This window comes from Otolemur garnettii, unplaced genomic scaffold, assembly GCF_000181295.1.
Source record: "Otolemur garnettii isolate 467f Iridium unplaced genomic scaffold, OtoGar3 scaffold00026, whole genome shotgun sequence".
Classification (NCBI taxonomy): domain Eukaryota; kingdom Metazoa; phylum Chordata; class Mammalia; order Primates; family Galagidae; genus Otolemur; species Otolemur garnettii.
In genome coordinates this window covers 14,776,196-14,797,136 of record NW_003852421.1, presented here as the reverse complement: position 1 = coordinate 14,797,136, position 20,941 = coordinate 14,776,196, and the positions used below count along the sequence as shown (strand labels likewise).

Here is a 20,941-nt window from a genome sequence, read left to right as displayed (position 1 = left end):
AAACTATCTCCTCTAGCTTTGAGATTTAAGGTAAGTGTTTAAAAAAAGAAAAATTTGGGAGGAAACAAAAATAGATCTCAAAACAACAGATGCTGGTGTGAATGCAGAGAGAAAGGAGCAGATATACACTGCTGGTGGGACTACAAACTAGTATAACCTTATGAAAAATAGTAGGGAGATACCTCAAAAAACTAAAAGTAGACCTACCATTTGATCCAGCAATACCACTATTAGGTTATCTACCCAAAGGAAAAAAAAAAGTCATCTCATCAAAAAGACATGAGCACTAGAATGTTTAGTACAGCACAATTTTAAGGGGGAAAATGTGTAATCAACCCAAGTTCCCATCAATACATGAGTGAATTAATAAAATGCAGCATATGTATACTATGGAATACTACTCAGCCATAAAAAATGGTGACTTAATACATTTTATAACAACTTGGATGGAAATGGAGACCATTATTCTCAGTGAATATCATGAAAATGGAAAAACAAACACCATATGTACTCGCTATTAAATTGGAACTAATTGATCAACACCCATGTGCTCATGTGGCAGTAAAAACTCATTGAAAACCAAGCAGGTGGGAGGAGAGAATAGGGAATGGGTAAATTCACACCTAAAGAGTACAGTGCATGCTATGTGGGAGATGGGCACACTTACAACTTGACTTAACTTCACAAAAGCAAGTCATAAAAATAAAATTATTGTACCCTTTTAATAATATTCGGAAATTTATAATATTCTAAAACTTTTTAAAAACTAGATACAAATTTGCATTTAAGGAGACCCTTTAAAATAGATAATCATATTTAAAAATATGCAACTTGTAAAATTATCGCAACTGGTATATTCAAATTTTAAGATAATATAATCAGATAATAACTATAAAATGATTATTGACATTACTTGTCCTTTCTGAGTTAAGTCAGTATTTAAGTAAAGAAAATTCCTCTAACAGAAGAAATGAATCACCTAATTTTAAAGAGAAGAAAGAATAAGATGGTTGGTTTTGAGACTTAGTGTTAACCTCTTAAGAATATTTCATCTTGATAGAATTTTCTGGGCAGTAGAGAGGGAAGACTGGGAAATCTCTCTGGATGTGCCATCTCTGGATGTGCCATCTCACCATATGTGGGAATCTCATATTCTGGGCTGACATCTTCAGTAGTCTGCATCTTCTAATGTTCTGCTCCCTTCTATCCTCTCCAGAGTCTTTTGAAAACTGGTTGACCCAGTTTTGATCGGTGACTCAGACTTAGAAAAGTGCCTTTCAAAACTTTCTAAACTATAGTATTCCTAAGTCCAGATATAATTTCTTTCATGTTGCCAAAGGTGAGAATAAGAACCAGAAGCAAGCAATCAGGGGGACTCAAGACTGGGTGATACTGGAGGTGTATTGCAGCAAGTCATGGCTTAATAAACTCTCAGGCTATATCGCTGGACCAAAATCTTCAATGTGAGTTTCATCCCATATTGGAATAATGGAACTTTCCTACAGCCACCTCTGAGACAGCCTGTTATCCCATTTCTATTTCTTAAAAGTGGATGTTACCATACATTGTTCTGGGTCTTTCCTGCTAGCCCCATCCAAATCTAACATGCCCTTTTCCCCACTGTGTGCCCTGGGAGGCTGGCCTGTGTGGATTACCACATCAGCAAGCTTCTTGCTCTCTGACTGCCAGTTAGCTTCTCCAGGAAGAGAACCCCTGTGACAACTCTAGTGACAACAGGAAATCAGAGAGAGGAAAGTATAGAAATCAAGTGTGCATATGCCCAGCTCCACAGGGTATATGCAGGCTGGCTCTATCCCTAGAATGAAGGTCACAATTCTCATCAAGCAGCCCTCTCCCTGTACTTCTCTCTTTCAGGACTCTGGGTACACCTCCTCTCAGTCATTTCAGATTTTACCTTGCCATTTCTCTATAATCTGAACACACTCTAAATCATCCCTTTGTGGAAATCCATTCAAATTACCCAATTTCCCTCTAGGAACTTAGCTAACACATAGACTGTATTCAACTACCATTCTGAGAACAGATCAAGAAGCAGAGGACATAGCTACAGAAACAAAGTCAACTACACAGAATTGACATAGAAGGCACAGATTTCTACCTTGAGAAAATAGTGATGATTTCTGGAAGTGGAATGTATACAATTCATTTTTCAAATGTGGGACTTGCATTGTTTACCTTTAGAGTAGAAGGAATGTTATAATATATTTAACAAATGCTATATAAGATAATTCTAAATAAATGTCCTTAAAATAGTCTAGTAGGAATAAATTTCAGTTGAAAAAATGTAAGAGAGTTGTCCTAATAATGATTTATATAATTCTAGAATATTCTCATCATCCACTACCATAGTATTTTAAAATATTTTGGAAAGGAACATAGAAGAAATCCTGAAATTTTTCTCTCCACTCCTTGTCTTTTACATTTCTTTTTACACCTTCAAATTTCTAAATAGGCAGAGATATTTTTATCCCCATTGGTGAGCTGAGAAAGCTGAGGAATGGAGAGATGGCACAGTTAACCTGTGCTGGGAACAAACTTCCACCAAGTCATCCAGCACCTCCTAGAATTGATAACTCTCCATTCACCTGCTGGAAATGCAAACATGAACATCATGAATCAAAGAGAGTGTCACCCGATTCCTAAGGGAAGTGTTCCCCTGACCTAGAACTCTAATACACTTAGTTTACACTAAGATTTTAATAGTTCATTGGTCCTAATCCAAGACACAGCCCTGCACTGAAGCCCTGAACAAATTCCCCTACATTTTCCATTTCTTCTGGGAAGTAGGACTAATCATAGTGACTACTTTGGAGAAAGCAATGGTTTGAAAATATTGCCTGAGGGATACAAAAGTTGTTTTATTTCATAATTAGGCATTTCTGTTCTGGGGGCATTTTATAGTCACGGTTTGAAATAAAGCCATTATTTTATTACAATTTTCTATTTTTTGCACATAAAAATATTTAGAACATGTTTTTAGCTAAGTTTTATTAGTCATAATGGCAGGAAGCGCCTAGTGTTATGGATGATGGAATTATCTTTGAGGGCTTCCCTTTAGTGTTATTTCTTCCTTACAGTCTCCATTCTCTCTGTGTTTTCCACTAGAACTGAAATAAAAGTGGAAATTAAATATTCTATTCGTTTGCAGAAGTGACCTGTACACATGGAGAAAGTGACCCCCACCCATACATCTTTCTGCACCTTTTCTCCTAATCAACAATAAATTCACATATCACAGGCAAAGCCACTTGGGTAATTCTATGTTAATAAGAACTGGAAATGTGGAAATAATAAGCAAGCACGGAAGTAACAATTCAAAAACTATTGACATTAAATAATGCCTTTATCGAGATATTGGATTAAATTTCCCTCCTAGGGGATCTAATAACCACAAAGCTGTGTGCATGCCCTGGCACACATGTGTACGGACAGAACAAAATAATGAAGTCTTGGAAACGGAAGGGATTGTCTAACGCAATTCTTGAATTCAAAACAGGAATACCCTCTTATAATATCCCTCAAGTTTCTGCTTAAATTCTTCTAGGGCCAGGGCACTTGTTACCTTAAACCACACACCTGTGAGAATATTATTCCTGTGTAGAGACTAAAAGTCCATTTCCCCTTAACTCCTGCCAGTTCTTCCCTTTGGGAGTATATTAAAAAAAAAAAAAAAAAATGCTAATCCTTCCCATGCATTATGGCCCTACAAATGTTTAAAAAATGGTCATCAAGTTCTTTGTAGTAAACAATGTTGTTTTTTGCTAGCCAGAACTCACGAATACTCTTTCTTCTGGTAATAACTTTTAATTTCCCTTTAATGCCACACTCTCCTCACTCTTTATCCATATAGGTGTTTATAGGGTTTAGGGATTCATATGGCTGGAATGGCTGTGTGACACAAGCCTATCAAAGAATATATACATCTGGTCCTGGACTCTTCTTTTTTGGGAGATTTCGTATAGTTGATGCTATTTCAGTACTTGATATAAGTCTGTCCAACATTTCCAATTCTTTCTGGCTAAATCTAAGAAGGTAGCATGCTTCCAAGTATTGGTCAATTTCTTTCAGATTGTCACATTTCTAAGAATAGAGTTTTTTGTAGTACTCATTAAGAATTCTTTGAGTTTCTGAGGTGTCTATTGTTATTTCACATTTGTCATTTCTGATTGATGATATTAGGGATTTTGACCTTTTTTCTTTTTCTTTTTTTTGAGACAGAGTCTCACTCTGTGCCATCAATAGAGTGCCATGGCGTCACAGCTCAAAGCAATCTCAGACTCTTGGGGGCTTAAGCGGTTCTCTTGCCTCAGCCTCCCAAGTAGCTGGAACTACAGGCACCCACCACAATGCCCAGCTAGATGTTAGGAACTTTAATTTTCTATTTCTGGTTAAGCTAGCCAAAAGATTATCAATTTTGTTAAACTTTTCAAAAAAACAACTTTGTGATTCATTGATCTTTTGAATGATTGTTTTATTTTCAATTTCATTTAACTCTTCTCTATTTTTGGTTATTTCTTTTCTTCTGCTGGGTTTGGGGTTGGAATGTTCTTCCTTTTCCAGTTTCTTGAGATGTCCCATTAAGTTGTTCACTTCCTCTCTTTCTGTTCTCTTGAGGAAGACTTAAAATGCTATGAACTTCCCTCTTAGGACTGCCTTTGCAGTATCCCACACGTTCTGTTAATTCGTGTTTTCATTATCATCATTTTGTTCCAAAAATTTGGTAATGTCATTCTTAATCTCATCTATTACCCAGCTATCATTCAACATAAGGTTATTTAGTGTCCATGTCTTTGTATGAGTATGTAGATTCCTGTTATTGGTGAGTCCAACTTTTATTCTCTGATGATCTGAGAAAATACAAGGAATAATTTCTATTCTTTTAAATTTGCTGACGTTAACCTTAAGACCTAAGATGTGATAAATTTGGGAGGATGTTCCATGGGCTGATGAAAAGAATATATATTCAGTTTTGTTAGGATGAAATGTTCTGTAGATGTCTATTACATTCAATTGTTATGGTGCAGTTTAAGTCCAAAGATTTCTTTGCTTAGCTTCTTATTGGAGGATCCGTCCAACACTGCCAAAGGAGTGTTAAAATCTCTGACTATTACGATGCTGGAAGATATCAAATTGTTCATGTCTGTTAGGGTCTCCCTTACAAACTGAGGAGCATTCTGGTTGGGTACGTAAATGTTAATAATTGAAATCTCATCATGTTGAGTGTTTCCCTTAACAAATATAAAGTGACCATCCTTGTCTTTCCTTACTTTTGTTGGTTTAAAGCCTACTGTATCTGCAAATAAAATTGCAACCCCTGCTTTTTTCTGATTTCTGTTTGCCTGGATTATAGATGTCCATCCCTTCACCCTGAGTCTATATTTATCCTTTAAGATAAGATGAGATTATTGTATGCAGCAGATAGCTGGCCTGAGTTTTTGTATCCAGTCAGCCAATGTGTACCTCTATAGAGGACAATTTAAGCCATTCTCATTGAGTATTGATAAGCCTGGTAGTATTGGGGGTATCAAGTTTTTTGAAAGACCAGTGGACTTTTTTTTTTTTTTTTTTTTTTGGCCAGGGCTGGGCTTGAACCTGCCACCTCCAGCATATGGGGCTGGCACCCTACCCTTTTGAGCCATAGGTGCCACCCAACCAGTGGACGTTTTTAATCCTTTCACCACTGTGGAAGTCAGGTTTTGATCAAAAATTTCTGAGTGAATTTACTTTGATGGTAGAGCATTGTGCTGGTCATTGTGGAGGATGAGTCTGAGAATATGCTGAAGAGCTGGTTTAGTTATGGCAAATTTCTTCAACATGTGTATGTCATTAAAGTATTTGAGTTTTCCATCATAAATGAAACTCAGTTTAGCTGGATACAGGATTCTGGGCTGAAAGTTGTTTTGTTTTAGGAGATTGAAGGGTGACAACCATCCTCTTCTGGCTTGAAAAGTTTCAGCAGAGAGATCTGCAGTCATTCTAATATTCTTCACCTTGTTATGGTTTTCTTATGTCTGGATGCTTGCAAGATTTTCTCCATCATATTAACTTTGGCTAAGTTAATTACAATGTGTCAAGGAGATGCTTTATTTGGATTGAGAAATGCTGGGGTTCTGAAACTGTCTGCTGTCTGAATTTCAGTATCCCATCTGGGACCAGATGGCTTCACGTCAGTATTCTACCAAATCTTTAAAGAGGAACTAGTACCTATATTACTTAACCTTTTCCAAAGCATAGAAAAAATAGGAATACTTCCCAACACATTTTATGAAGCAAATATCACCCTGATCCCCAAACCAGGAAAAGACCAAATAAGAAAAGAAAATTATGGACCAATATCTTTAATAAATACAGATGCAAAAATGTTCAATAAGATCCTAGTAAACAGAATCCAGCAATACATCAAACAAATTTTGCACCATGACCAAGTGGGTTTAATTCTAGGGTCTCAAGGATAGTTCAATATATGTAAATCTATAAATATAATACAACACAGAAACAAAATAAAAAACAAAGATCATATGATTCTCTCAATCGATGCAGAAAAAGCTTTTTATAATATCCAGTATCCTTTTATGATCAGAACACTTAAGAAAATAGGTATAGAAGGGATATTTCTTAAACCTATAGAGGCCATCTACAGCAAACCCACAGCCAATATTGCATTCAATGGAGTAAAATTGAAAACATTTCCACTCAGATCAGGAAAAGGTTGCCCATTGTCTCCACTGCTTTTTAACATTGTAATGGAAGTCTTAGCCATCACAATCAGACAAGAGAAGGCAATCAAGGGTATCCAAATAGGATCAGAGGAGAGCAAACTTTCACTCTTCACAGATGATCTGAATGTATATATGGAAAACTCCAGAGACTCAACTACAAAACTCTTAGAAGTGATCAAGGAATACACTAGCATCTCAGGTTATAAAATCATTACTCACAAATCAGTAGCCTTTATATATACCAACAATAGTCAAGTTGAAAAAATAGCCAAGAACTCTATTCCTTTTACAGTAGTGCCAAAGAAGATGAAATATTTGGGAGTTTACCTAACAAAGGATGTGAAAGATCTCTACAAAGAGAACTATGAAACTGTTAGAAAAGAAATAGCTGAAGATGTTAACAAATGGAAAAACATACCATGCTCATGGCTGATTATGTTTTAGGAGATCAACTGTTTTAGTATGGACATTGTTAAAATGTCCATACTACCCAAAGCAATATACAATTTTAATGCAATCCTTATTAAAGCACCACTGTCATATTTTAAAGACCTGGAAAAAATAATACTTCATTTTATATGGAATCAGAAAAAACCTCAATAAGCCAAGACATTACTCAGAAATAAAAACAAATCAGGAGGCACCATACCACCAAACTTCAGACTATACTATAAATCTATAGTGATCAAAACAGCATGGTACTGGCACAATAGCTTATTATCATTTGATCTTTGATGAGCCTATCAAAAACATTCAGTGAGGAAAAGACTCCCTATTTAACAAATGGTGCTGGGTGAACTGGCTGGCAACCTGTAGAACACTGAAACTGGATCCACACCTTTCACAATTAACAAAAATAGATTCTCACTGGATAAAAGATTTAAACTCAAGACATGAAACTATAAAAATACTAGAAGAAAGTACAGGGGAAACACTTGAAGAAATTGGCCTGGGCATATATTTTATGAAGAAGACCTCCCAGGCAATTAAAGCAACACCAAAAATGCATTACTGGGACATGATCAAACTAAAAAGCTTCTGCACAGCCAAAACACAGTAAGTAAAGCAAACAGACAGCCCTCAGAATGGGAGAAGATATTTGTAGGTTATGTCTCTGACAAAGAGTTGATAACCAGAATCCACAGAGAACTAAAACATATTAGCAAGAAAAGAACAAGTGATCCCATCTCAGGGTGGGCAAGTGACTTGAAGAGAAACTCATCTGAAAAAGACAGGTGGCATGGCCTAGACACATGAAAAAATGCTCATCATCCTTAATCATCAGAGAAATGCAAATCAAAACCACTTTGAGATATCATCTAACTCCAGTAAGATTAGCCCACATCACAAAATCCCAAAACTATGGATGTTGGAGTGGATGTGGAGAAAAGGGAATACTTGTGCCCTTCTGGTGGGAATGTAAACTAATATGTTCCTTTTGGAAAGAAGTTTGGAGATCACTTAGGGATGTAAAAATAGACCTGCCATTCAATCCTGCAATTCCTCTACTAGGTATATATCCATAAGACCAAAAATCACTTTATAACAAAGATATTTGTACCAGAATGTTTATTGCAGCCCAATTCATAATTGCTAAGTCATGGAAGAAGCCCAAGTGCCCATCAACTCACAAATGGATTAATAAATTGTGGTATATGCACACCATGGAATATTATGCAGCCTTAAGAAAAGATGAAGAGTTTACCTCTTTCATGTTTACATGGATGGAGCTGGAACATATTCTTCTTAGTAAAGTATCTCAAGAATAGAAGAAAAAGTATCCAGTGTACTCAGCTCTACTATGAAACCAGTATATAATCACCCACACTTCTATATGAAAGCTATAACCCAACTACATCCCAAGGTGAAGGGAAAAGAGGAGGGGTAGGGGAGGAGAGCGAGGGGGATGGGTGGAAGGAGGATAATTGGTCAGACCACAACTATGGTGCATTTTACAAGGGCATATGTCAAATCTTCTAACTGTAGAATATAGTTGTCTTACCACAATAATTACAAAAGTACAGTGAAGGCTATGTTAACCAGTTTGTTGTAAGTATTTCAAACTATATATAAAACCAGCACATTGTACTCCATAAATGCATTAATATACACAGCTATGATTTAATAAAAAAAAATACATATAAATTTCCTGCCCCACAATCAGTTACCTGTAGGTGTGTGGATTTATTTTGGGTCCTGAGTTCTGTCCCATTGGTCTGTAAGTCTGTTTGTGAGCCAGTATCCTACTATTTAGATTAATATAGCTTTCTAATATATTTTGAGAGGTTCCATATAAATTTAAGAATTTTTTTTCTATTTCTGTGGAAAATGTCATCAGAATTTTCATAGGGATTGCAATGAATCTGTAGATTGCTTTGAGGGCATTTTAACAATATTATGTCTTCCAAACAATGAACACAACATACCTTTCCATTTATTTGCGCCTTCTTCAAATTCTTTTATCAATGTTTTATAAGTTTTATAGTTTTCATTGTATAGATCTTTTACATACTTGGTTAAATTTGTTCCTAACAATTTTTCTGCTATTGTAAATGGTATTGGTTCCTTAACTTCTTTTTTGGATAGTTTATTGTTACTATATGGAAATGATACTGATTTTTGTGTGTTAATTTTATATCCTGCAATTTTACTTAATTTGATAATTCTAACAACTTTTTGGTGGCATTTTAAGGGCTTTATATATTTAAGATCATGTCATCTGCAAACAGAAACAATTTAACTTCTTCCTTTAGATCACGGGGGTTTTTCTTCCTTACCTACAAAGGTCTGACAATTACAGACTCATCCTAGAAAAAGTGCTACATACTTCATTGCTAAATCTCACTATTTTGAATGTGACACTGTAGTGATAATTAGCAATGAGGTACATAGCACTTTTTCTAGAATGAGTTCATGAACTTAATTGCCAGACCTTTGTATGACAACATGTCTGATAACCATTCCAGGAAACAGTCCTAAAATTTCTTTGAAGGGTGACCTAGGCACTGGCATCAGTTTATAGCTTCCCCAGGGGAGAACCTTGAAGGTAATTGTAGTGATATGCAACAATGAAGTATGTACAGTTTTTCTAGGATGAGTTTGGAAACTTTATTGCCTAACCTCATATTTTCACTATCTCAATCAAGTCACTTCTCAACTTGCTTCAGTGAACATGAACTTCATAAACTGTGTTACCCAGAACTAAACCCAAAATATAGGGTTTGCTTAAGCAGTGCAGTAAATGTCAGCCGTTATTGACTTGGATATGATAATTTTATCACTGCAGCTCAATATTTCATGAATAATATAGTGATGGTTAACTATGTGTCATTTTGGCTAGCTACAGTACCCAGTTGTTTGATCAAATTCCGTGTAGATGTGGCTGTGAAAGGCACACTTTGAGCAAAGCAAATTATTCTGCATATTGTGGGTGGATTTTTTTTTTATTAAATGATAGCTGTGTACATTAATGCAATCATGGAGTATAGTGTGGTATTTTCATATACAATTTGAAATTTTTTCATCAAACTTGTTAACATAGCCCTTATGTCATTTTCTTGGTTATTGTGTTAAGACATTTATATTCTACTCTTAGAAAGATTCACTTATACCCTGGTAAGATAAACCATAGAAGTGATCAAGTGAAAGCCTTAAGAGAAAAGACTGAGGTCACCATAAGAGGAAGGATGTCTGCCTCCAGAGGGCCTACAAACTTAAAAAGGCAAAATTGAGTGCCAAAAGAATTTCAGCCTGCCTGATTTCAGCCCCCGTGATCACATGAGTCAATATGTGTGTATGGGGATTTTTCCTATTGGTTCTGTTTCTCTCTGGAGATCCTGCACTTACACAAATAAAAATATATCATACGTTTTCCTTGTTTAGAGCCGCCACTCAGTGGAGGCAGTTAGTTCTTCTACAGCACTAACATGAAGACTCGCCATCTTATAATTGCTCAAATCACAGTCTTATACCTTATACTTTATGTAAGCCTACTACCATAATTTCCATCAACACAGATGTTTTTGGGAAAGATGGCTTCATCTAACATATTCATTAAGGTTCCTAGGTTGGGATTTAGGCACACTTGATTAGGAGGCTTTGATCTCTTTATCCTAGTAATTAGAAAAATGTTCATTAAACTATGGCTTATATTGGAACCCTGTTGAACACACTTGAGGCTCCCATCAATCAGCATCCTATTGTGTGAACTCCTTAACCAGTCGTTAATCCACTTAACAGGATTATCAGCCAGCTCATACTTCTCCATCTTGTCTGCAAGAATATTATCCAAGTTTCCAATGAATGCTCTGAAGAAATAAAATAGTTTATGTTCACAGAAGTCCTCCCACTTTTCAATGCAATATCCAAAATAGTTACTATCCAAAAATAGTTACTTTGGCATAGATTATTGTTTAGAAATGCATTCTGGCTCTCTTTTGTGAAGAGTTCTCATAAACAATCCACCTAGAAATTTGCCAGAGTGCCATCCAATTACTGGCATAGTAATATTAGGTCTCCTGTTTTTACTCATTGTAAAAAAATACTTTCTTCCTCAAAGATTAGAAATATTAGTTCCATGATCACATCTCCAAATTATTTTCTATTATTTATCTATATATTTATTTAAAACTGGCAGATAAACATTTGTACAAATACATTGTACATGTATTTGTCATGTACAATAATACATTTTGAAGTATATGTACACTTTGTGGAAGGGTTAAATCTAGCTATTAACATATGCATTACCAACATAGCTATTATTTTTGTGGTTACAACCCCTATCCACTCTTTTAGCATTTTTCAAGAATACTAGAGCCACTTTGCTATACAATAGACCTCTTGAAGTTATTCCTTCTATCCAACTGTAATTTTGTATCCTTTTGCCCACAGTGCCCCAACTCCCTCCCATCTGCTCCAGCCTCTGGTAACCATCATTCTACTGTCTACTCCTGTGAAATAAATGTTTTTAGATTCTACACATTAGTGAGGTCATGGATTTGTTTTTCTCTACATGTCTTATTTCACTTAACATAATATTTTCCATGTTCATCCATATTGTAGCAAACCACAGAATTTCCTTTTCTTTTATGGCTGAATAATATTTTATTGTGTATATGTACCAAATTTTCTTTATCCATGCATGGACACTTAAGTGGATTCCATACCTTGGCTATTATTTTGAATAGTGCTACGATAAACATGGAAGTACCAATATCTCTTCAACATATCAATTTCATTTCTTTCCAAATTCTTTCATTACTTTGCAAAATATTTGGTTAAAAAATGAATAGTTCTACTTGCTTAAAGAAACGAAGTGTTTCTCACCTTCTTAGGCTTCAGCTTGCTTCTACTCATGTTGGTTTTACTCTTTCCAGATAAATTTTTTTCTCCTTAACAGAAAAGGCAGAGAGATAAAACTAAATTAAGAGTCAAATAACCAGGAAAAAATACTATAACAAAGTAGACAAAATGACTGTTATTTTTGTTCTTTTAAAAACCCATCAAAACTTCAAAAGATAAAAGAGCAAAGGACATGAATAGATAGTTCATGAAAGAGGTAATATATCTGAATCACAGAACACGGGAATGGTTGTAGCTTCATAATCTTCCAATAAATATGTTAATACAAATACTTTGGTTTTATTTCAAAATATTAAGAGGGCACAAATGTTTTGAGTTATATGGATCACTTTTATAATGCTTGGGTCATGGCTATTGATGTGCCTGTCATTCAAATAGTCTTCATAGTACCCAGTAGGTAGGTCTTTTCCCCTTCCCTCTTTTTCCCTACCCACTGATTGATTTCCACTGAGTTCTACTTCCCCTCTGTGCACATGTGTGCTCATCAGTTAGTTACAATTTAATAGTGAGTACACATGGTGTTCATTTTGCCATTACTGAGAGACTTCACTTAGGAGAATAGTCTCTAGTGCCATCCAGATTGTTACAAAAGTTATCGATTCATCTTTTTGACAGCTGAGTGATACTCCATGATATGCATATACCACATTTTATTAATCTAATTGCTCGTGAATTGACAGGCACTTGGGTTAATTTCATATCTTTGCAATTTGCAATTATGCTGCAATAAACATTTGAGTGCAGATATCATTTTGATGAAAAGTTTTCTTTTCCTTTGGGTAAATACTCAGTAGTAAGGTTAGTAGATCAAATGGTAGTTCTACTTTTAGTTTATTGAGGAATCTCAATACTGTTTTCCATATAGATTGTACTAATTTGCAGGCCCAACAATAGTATATAAATGTTCCTTTCTCTTTGCATCCATGCCAGCACCTATTATTTCTGAACTTTGAATTTTTATATATCAGATTAGCAAAGTTTTATAAGAAATATAATACACAAAGTGGCCAGGCCCAGTAGCTCACACCTGTAATTCCAGCATTCTGGGTGGCTGAGGGGATAGAGTTCTTCAGCTCAGGAGTTTAAGACCTGCCTGAGCATAATTGAGACCCCTTATATCTGCTAAAAATAGAAAAAACTAGCTGACTTAGAAGTCTGAGGCAAGAGGATTGCTTGAGCCTAGGAATTTGAGGTTGCTGTGAGCTATGATGATGCCATGGCACTCTACCCAAAGCAATAGAGTAAAAACTCTGTCTCAAAAAAAAAAGAAGAAGAAGAGGAAAAAAATATAATACACAAAGGTGATAAAATCATCACTTCTATATTTATATGTGCATGCTTATATTACATAACAATATATATTGATAACAGCAATATAACCTGCTCTTACTTTTTTGCAATGCTATGTATCCAAATTCAAAACATCCCAAGGAAATACATCAAAGTAAGAATGATTTTTATTGCATACTTACTCAATACTAAGGATAGGTACCAGCTATATAATCAAGAACAAGAAATATTAAATAAATTATGGCTCATTGTTATTATAGAATACTATGTAGTCATTAAAATGATGATTTAAGAATTTTGTATAAAGCCTTATTATTTTACAATTTTTGATTTAAAAATGTATATATTCTGCACAGTAACAACTATATGATAAAGTCACCAAAACTCTTCACTGAAAAAAAGACCTAAAAAAATACACCAAGACTTAGTGTTACAACACATTGGATGATCATTTTCCTGCCTTCTACTTTTTCATGTTCTCTAAATTTCCTATAAATAGATTTTATAACTATAAAATAGCTTTTATAGTATAAATAACTTTTATAAGTAAAAGAATAGCAATAGGTTTTATTTTTGAAACTGGGTTGTACAAAACCAATGAAGCCTGGGCATATTTTTTATAATAGCATTTAGATAGTCATGAAAAATAATTTTCAGATGTCCCATCCTAAATATGAGAGAGATAGTAAATCATACAATCATGGCATGATCTGTAAGACCTAAGAAAAGCCCTCTCCCCTCCCCAAAAAAAACCCTTCCTAATTATCTTCTGTCACAGATTCTTTACAGCTGTACATAAAGATGTTCTAATTACTCCTCAGAAGGTTAGTAGTCAGACTTTCAGTTATGAATTAATGATTAAATCATAGGTAGCTGATACCACAGCCTTCAGCGGGTTAAGATCAATCAATTTTGTTGGGGGGTAGAAAGAGAAGATAAGTAGCCTCATGTAGCACAGCCCAACCTCTTACTTTTAGAATGCATCTCTGTGAATTCTGAACACGAATTCATGCGAGTGTAGTACGTGTCAATACACACTCAACACTTGGTATTCTTTCAATAAAACATCATGCTAATACCATTCTAGGTTTAGTAAAAATGGCAAATCCATTAGAGGTATCCGTGAGCTTTCCTCCAGTTATCCACTTATAAAGTGACATGAGGTATTCCATATTACAAAACATAAAAATGCATGATATGAGGTGAGAAAATAAATTTCTGTATGTAAGGAAGAAACTCAGATTGCACTGTGATCCCAACATCTAATGTTTATTAATAAAATTACATTGATAGTGAGAACCCTAAAAGCCCAGATACTACATTTTAAGAAAATGGGGCAGTTTTCCAGAGCCTATCTCTAAAGCTAGGATAACGGCTGTAAAAGACAGAGGCATAAGAAAAGAAGAGGCAAGTTACCTCAGAGTGGTTTTCCCCAAGAGTTGCCTGAGAGCCAAGGAAGTAAAATGAGGTTGGAGGGCAGAAGAGATCGGGCCTGCATGGAACTGGCCAGTGAGTCAGAGACAAAATGACTGACAGGCAATATGGTCCAGAGAGCAAAGAGCCATAAAGCCCACAGGAGATGAGGTAAAAGAATCCAGGAAAGGACATTCATTAGTTCAAGTTTCTCTATAACATAGAAAGATTTCCTTTTTATTCCTTAAAGTCATAAAGAGCTTAGGAAATAACTAAAATTTTTCACTCAGTTTCTAAAAAAAGCCTATTCATTATATTTCATTTCTCAATAGAGTAAAAAATGACAGCTGACTTTTTCAATAAGAGAATTAAAAGATGAAATGTAAATCTGTGAATTGTCTGAGCCAATGTAAATATTTCCAATACCTTCTCTTCTCTAATGCTTCCTGATTCCCTTACAGAATCCCTCCTTCTGGCTCCACTCTGCTGCCCACTGTGGATGACATTGACCTCTAATTAAGAGTTTAGCTAACACAAGAATAAAGCTGAGAGTACAGTTTTTGTGCAGTTATAAAATCATTCCTAATTCAGAGAATGTTGGATAAATTGGTATCTCTAAACACAGTTGTCATAGTTTGCTCAAGCTGTTACAATAAAATTCCAGAGACTGAATACCTTGTAAATAACAGAAATTTATTTCTCATAGTTCTGGAGAACAAAAAGCTCAAGATTAAGGGGCCAACAGATTCGATGTCTGGTTAGGGCTTATTTCTGATTCATAGATGGCATCTCCTTGCTGTGTTTTCACATGGTAGAGGGAGGGAGAAAAGCTTCCTGGGGCCTCTTTACAAGAGCACTAATCCCATCCGTGAAGCCTCTGCCCTCATGATCTAATCGTCCTACCTCCTAATATCATCATCTTGGGGGTTAGGATTTCAACAAATAAATTTGGACATACAACAAACATTTAGACCATAGCAACAATCATCAGATTTGAATGCCCCAGATATAAGACATATGCTTTGAGTAACTAACTCAAAACTGACTCCTAAGTCTATTTTGATTGCATAACTTTTTATATCACAAATACATAGGATTTTCAGGGTGAGATGAATTTCTTCTCACAGTGTTTCTTGTGCTTTTAAATATCTCTGTTCATATAGACTTGTTAGAAAGAACTATAAATTTTAGCCTCACCAAGACTGGGGCAATCTGACAATTATACACTTGTTGATGTAATACGATGGGAAGTACGTATCATCACCTATGGGGTGTTCTTGCCTTAAAAATGTTTTCTTCAATCTAATCACAAGCAAATAATAAGACAAACCCAAATTTATCCAGACAAGTGAACTTGACTATTCAAACGTGTTATAAAATACCCTAAAAAGCTGGTAGGAGAATCATTCCAGATTAAAGACAACTAAACAAATAGGAGAACAAAATGTGATGTGTTATCCTTCCTGCGATGACCAAACTGAAGAAGAAAAACTAAAGGACCTTACAAGGAGAGGACTTGTAATTCATAAGAAATCTGAATATAAATTAAATATTACATAATAATATCATATCAATGTTACGTTTCTTTATTTTGGTAATTTGTTGTACATATGCAGAAGAATGACTGCTCTTAGCAGACATTCTGAGCTATTTAAGGGTGATGTTTATAAGCTGATTTCAAATAGTTTAGAAAAAAGGAAAAAGAAAGCATCAAAAAGAAACATATACATGCACATATATACATGATAGCTGGAGAGAGACGGTATATATAGAGAAAGAAAGAGAGAGAGAAATGTGACAAAACGTCAACCATTAACAAGGAGTATATTGGGATACTGGTGAACATCGTGTTTATCATTCTTTCTGTTTTTATATATGTTTTTAATTTTCAAAATTAGGTTGGGAAAATACATGTGAACAAATGTATAAGCCTGTGTTACAGTGAGGAAGTTTAGGATATCTGTAGACTGAGCTGTGCACCCAACCCTAACAAACATATTTTGGTGACCCTGGGCAGGTAACCTAACCTCTTGGAGTTTTTGTTTCTACTTCTGTAGAGTGAAGTGGATAAACCAATGATCTCCAAGGCCCTTTCCTGCAATATGAATATATGTTTGGGAATAAAAAATGACATGTCACATGCCTGTGCATGTGAATATATGTTGACATAGACAGATTGCATAATAAAATGGCTATTTCTCTTCATTTAATTACTCCCTGGTAATTTCAAAATATATAAATTATTCCCCCACCACATCTTAGCTGTCTTAGTCCATTTAGGTGGCTATAAAGGACTACCTCAGGGCGGGTAATTTATAAAGAAAAGAGCTTTATTTAGCTCACAGTCTGTAAGCTGTACAAGAAGCATGGCACCAGCATCTGCTTCTGGTGAGGGCTTCCAGATGCTTCTGCTCATGGCAGAAGACAAAGGGGAGCAGGTGTGTACAGATCACGTGATGAAAAAGGAAGCAGGGGGAGGAAGGCTCTTTTTAACAACCAGCTCTCTCAGGAACTAATAGAGAACTGACTCACCACCACCACCCCACAGAGAGGGCATTAATCTATTCCTGAGAGATCCGCCTCTATGACCCACACACCTCCCATTGGCCCCACCGCCAAAATTGGGAATCATATTTTAACATGAGATTTGGAAGGGACAAACGTCCAAATTATAGCATTCTGCACCTGACCATCTTACATCTTACATCTTACATCTTTCTCATATTGCAAAATAGAATCACTTCTTCCCAATAGTCCCCCAAAGTCTTAACTTGTTCCAGCATCGACTCAAATGTTCAAAGTCCAGAGTCTCATCCAAGACTCAGGGCAATTCCTTCCAGCTGTAAGCATGTAAAATCAAAAACAAATTTACTTCCTAGATGCAATGCTTGTACAGTCATTAGGTAAACATTCCTAAACAGGCCCCACACAATTCCAAAACCTAGCAGGGCAGACAGTAAACTCTAGAGCTCACATCCTGAGCTCACTGGTGCAAGAGGTGAGCCCCCAAGCCTCAGCCACATCTACCCCCATAGCTTGGCTAGGCACAGCACATGTGGGTGCTCTCACAGGTGGGAGTTGAATGCCTATGTCTTTTTCAGGCTGCAGTTTCACACTGCTGGCTCTATAATTCTGGAGTCTCTGTTGTAGCCCTCTTCCCATAGTCCCACTCAGCAGTGCCCTGGTGGCAGCTCCCTGTGGGGACTCCAACCTCACATTTACTTTTAGAGCCCTTAGTAAAGACTTTCTATGGTAACTCCATCCCCATGACAGGTTTCTGCCTACCCACTCAGGTTTTCTGATATATTCTCTAAAAGGAAGGAGGAAACCACCAAGCCTCCACCACTCTTTCATTCTGGGCTCCTGCAGGCCTAGCACCATGTGAATGCTGCTAAGGCTTATAGCTTGAGCTGTCTGCAGCAGGAGCCCAAACAGCACCCAGGGCCACCTGATGCAGGCTGCTCCAACCCAAGCAGTTGTAATGCAGGGAGCAGTGTTGCAAGGTGCTGTTGGGTCGAAGCACTCTGGGCCTGTCCCTCAAAACCATCCTGTCCTCTTAGGCCTCTAGGCCTGGCATGGGAGGGGCAACCTCAAAGATATCTGAAATGCTTTGTTGTTGTTTTTTTCCCATTGCCCTGACCATTAGCACCTGGCTCCTTTTTTCTTCATACTATTCTCTTTAGCAAGTTGCTCCAGCAGCATCCTTGGAGTCTTGCCCCAAGAATTCTCTTCATCTCTATCACATGGCCAGACTTCAAATTTTCCAAATTTTTGTTCCCTTTTAATTAAAAATTTTACCTTTAGGTCATTCCTTTGTTGCCAGATCTGACTACATGCTGCTAAAAGTAGCCACACTACCTCTTGAAGGCTCTTGCTGCTTAGAAATTTTTTCTGCCAGATACCCTAGGTCATCACTCACATGCTGGGGCTTCCACAAAGCCCTAGGACATGGACACAGTGCAGCCAAGTTCTTTGCTCCAGTTCCCTTATGGAGGGACTTACTGTTCCTCACTTCCATCTGAGACCTCATCACCATGGCCCTTTACTATTGATATTTCTATCAGCATTTTGGTCACAACCACTTAGTCTCTAAGAAGGTCCAAATTTCCATCTATCTTTTGGTTTTCTTCTGAGCCTTCCAAACTCTATCAATTTCTGCCCATTACCTACCACTTTCACATTTTTAGGTATCATTAGAGCAACACCCCACTCCTCAGTACCAACTTACTATCTTAGTTGGCTTGCATTGCTATAAAGGAATGCCTGAGGCTGGGTATTTTATAAATAAAAGAAGTTTACTTGGCTCATAGTTCTTCCGACTGTACAAGAAACATGGTGCCAGCATCTGCTTCTAGGGAGGGCACAGGGAGCTTCCACTCGTGGGAGAAGGTAACGGGGAGCTGGTGTGTGCAGAGAGTACATGGTAAGAGAGGAAGGAAGTGCCAAGCCCCTTTTAGCAACTAGCTCTTAGGGGAACTAACAGTGAAAACTCATTCATGTTCCCATAGAACACCAATCTGCTCATGAGGGACCCACCCCTATGATCCAAACACCACTCATGAGGGTCCACCTTCAACATTGAGGATCAAATTTCAACCTGAGATGTGGAGGGGACAAACATTGAAACTGCAGCATTGGCTAATTATGTATGTTGAATGACATTAACCTACTTGGCACTTAAATTATACTTCTCGTTGCAGGAATCAGACCTCATATTTACCTTTTTAAAAAGGAATCCTACATAAAATAGCAAGAAAGGAGCCAAGAGAAAATGGAGGAAGGCAAAGAATAAAGGAGGAGGGGAGGAGGAAAGAAGTGAGAAGGAAGAGGTAAAAGAGAAGAATAGAGGGAAGGAAAAGGAAAGAAAAAGGGAGAATTCCAAACCGAGGGCTGCTTCAAAGCAATGTGTATTTTAACATCAGGGCCAGATTGTCAAACAGAAACTGACATTTCCACGCAGTGGAATCTTCCAGTTGGTTATCTGTAATTAGGAGATGGAAATTAGACCAGCAGCCGCTCCATTAACCCATGCACACCCATATCTAACAAAATGTGTAAAGCTCTGAGGTGTCCACTAGGAACCAAAGCTGGGAGTGGAAGCAAGAATGGAGAGAGAGAGACCAGCCTATAGAGCACGCTCCCAAAACTGACGGGCTGTGGCCAAGATTACAAAAAAGTTTCTGAGATTTTTAAGAAGTAATCCAATTTGACTAATACCTTTAAGATTTAAACCAAAAATAAAACAGAGCCAAAGAAGCAGCCTCCAAATTAAAAACATATATTTGAGAGTCCTGCTTATTTAGAAAACACAGGAAAGCAACACACCTCTCCACTAAAAAAGGTTAAAATTTTTTTTAAATTCTAACTTAATATTTATTTATATAACTGTACACTTTTGCCCATTCTGACTTTTTGCCATAGCCATAAATTGTCTTTAAAAATAAATTGATAATCTTTTTTTAAAAATACTGAGTTTATTTCACATGTATATTTTTGTCTCCCCACCATTTCCATGTCTGACCACCACTACTACTATGCCCCATCATAACATTCCATACATACTTAAAACCAAGTGAAGGGTGGAGTTCCGTCTTTAAAAATTAAACAGGCATTTTGGACAACACAGTCTTGGCAATGGAACCTGGACAACATTTATCAAACACGGTAGGGAAAGTTCTCACTCTGCATTATAAAAAGGACAGCCAGATATCAAGTGTTACAGAAATGAAATAAGACGGAAAATTTTAACAAACTGTTGAAACTATTTCCTTAAAGAGACTTCCTCCACTGCCAGAGATCTTGAATAGCCTCCTGGTCAGTCATCCTGAAGCAATTCTTCACATAATTGATGAACTTGGCTTCCACTTTCGGAAGAGACCCACCTTTTTCTATCTTGCTTGCATTTTTGCCTTAATGTCTTCTACTGAACTAGGTCCTTTTGGTGTTTTAGGAGTTTTTTCCTGTTTTTTGAAGGTTTCTTAACCTTTTGATCTCGGTGTTGATGGTTTTGAATCCTTTCCATTCTGGTTTGATTTTTGTGCATTTTTGGCTGGAGTGTCTCGCACAGATTTCTTCACTGGAGCTTTTTCTTCAGTTTCCTCATCATCAAAATCATCATCATCATCATCATCATC

At 36.6% G+C, this 20,941-nt stretch overlaps 1 pseudogene across 1 annotated transcript in view; it reads right to left on the bottom strand.

Moving 5' to 3' along the window:
* Positions 1–20,263: 20,263 nt before the first annotated feature.
* LOC100941557 overlaps positions 20,264–20,941 on the bottom strand; it is a 1,254-nt pseudogene continuing 576 nt past the window's right edge. Inside the window, exon 1 of the transcript XR_002773000.1 lies at positions 20,264–20,941. This exon is cut by the window's right edge and continues 576 nt beyond it. The product of XR_002773000.1 is annotated as a nucleophosmin pseudogene (transcript).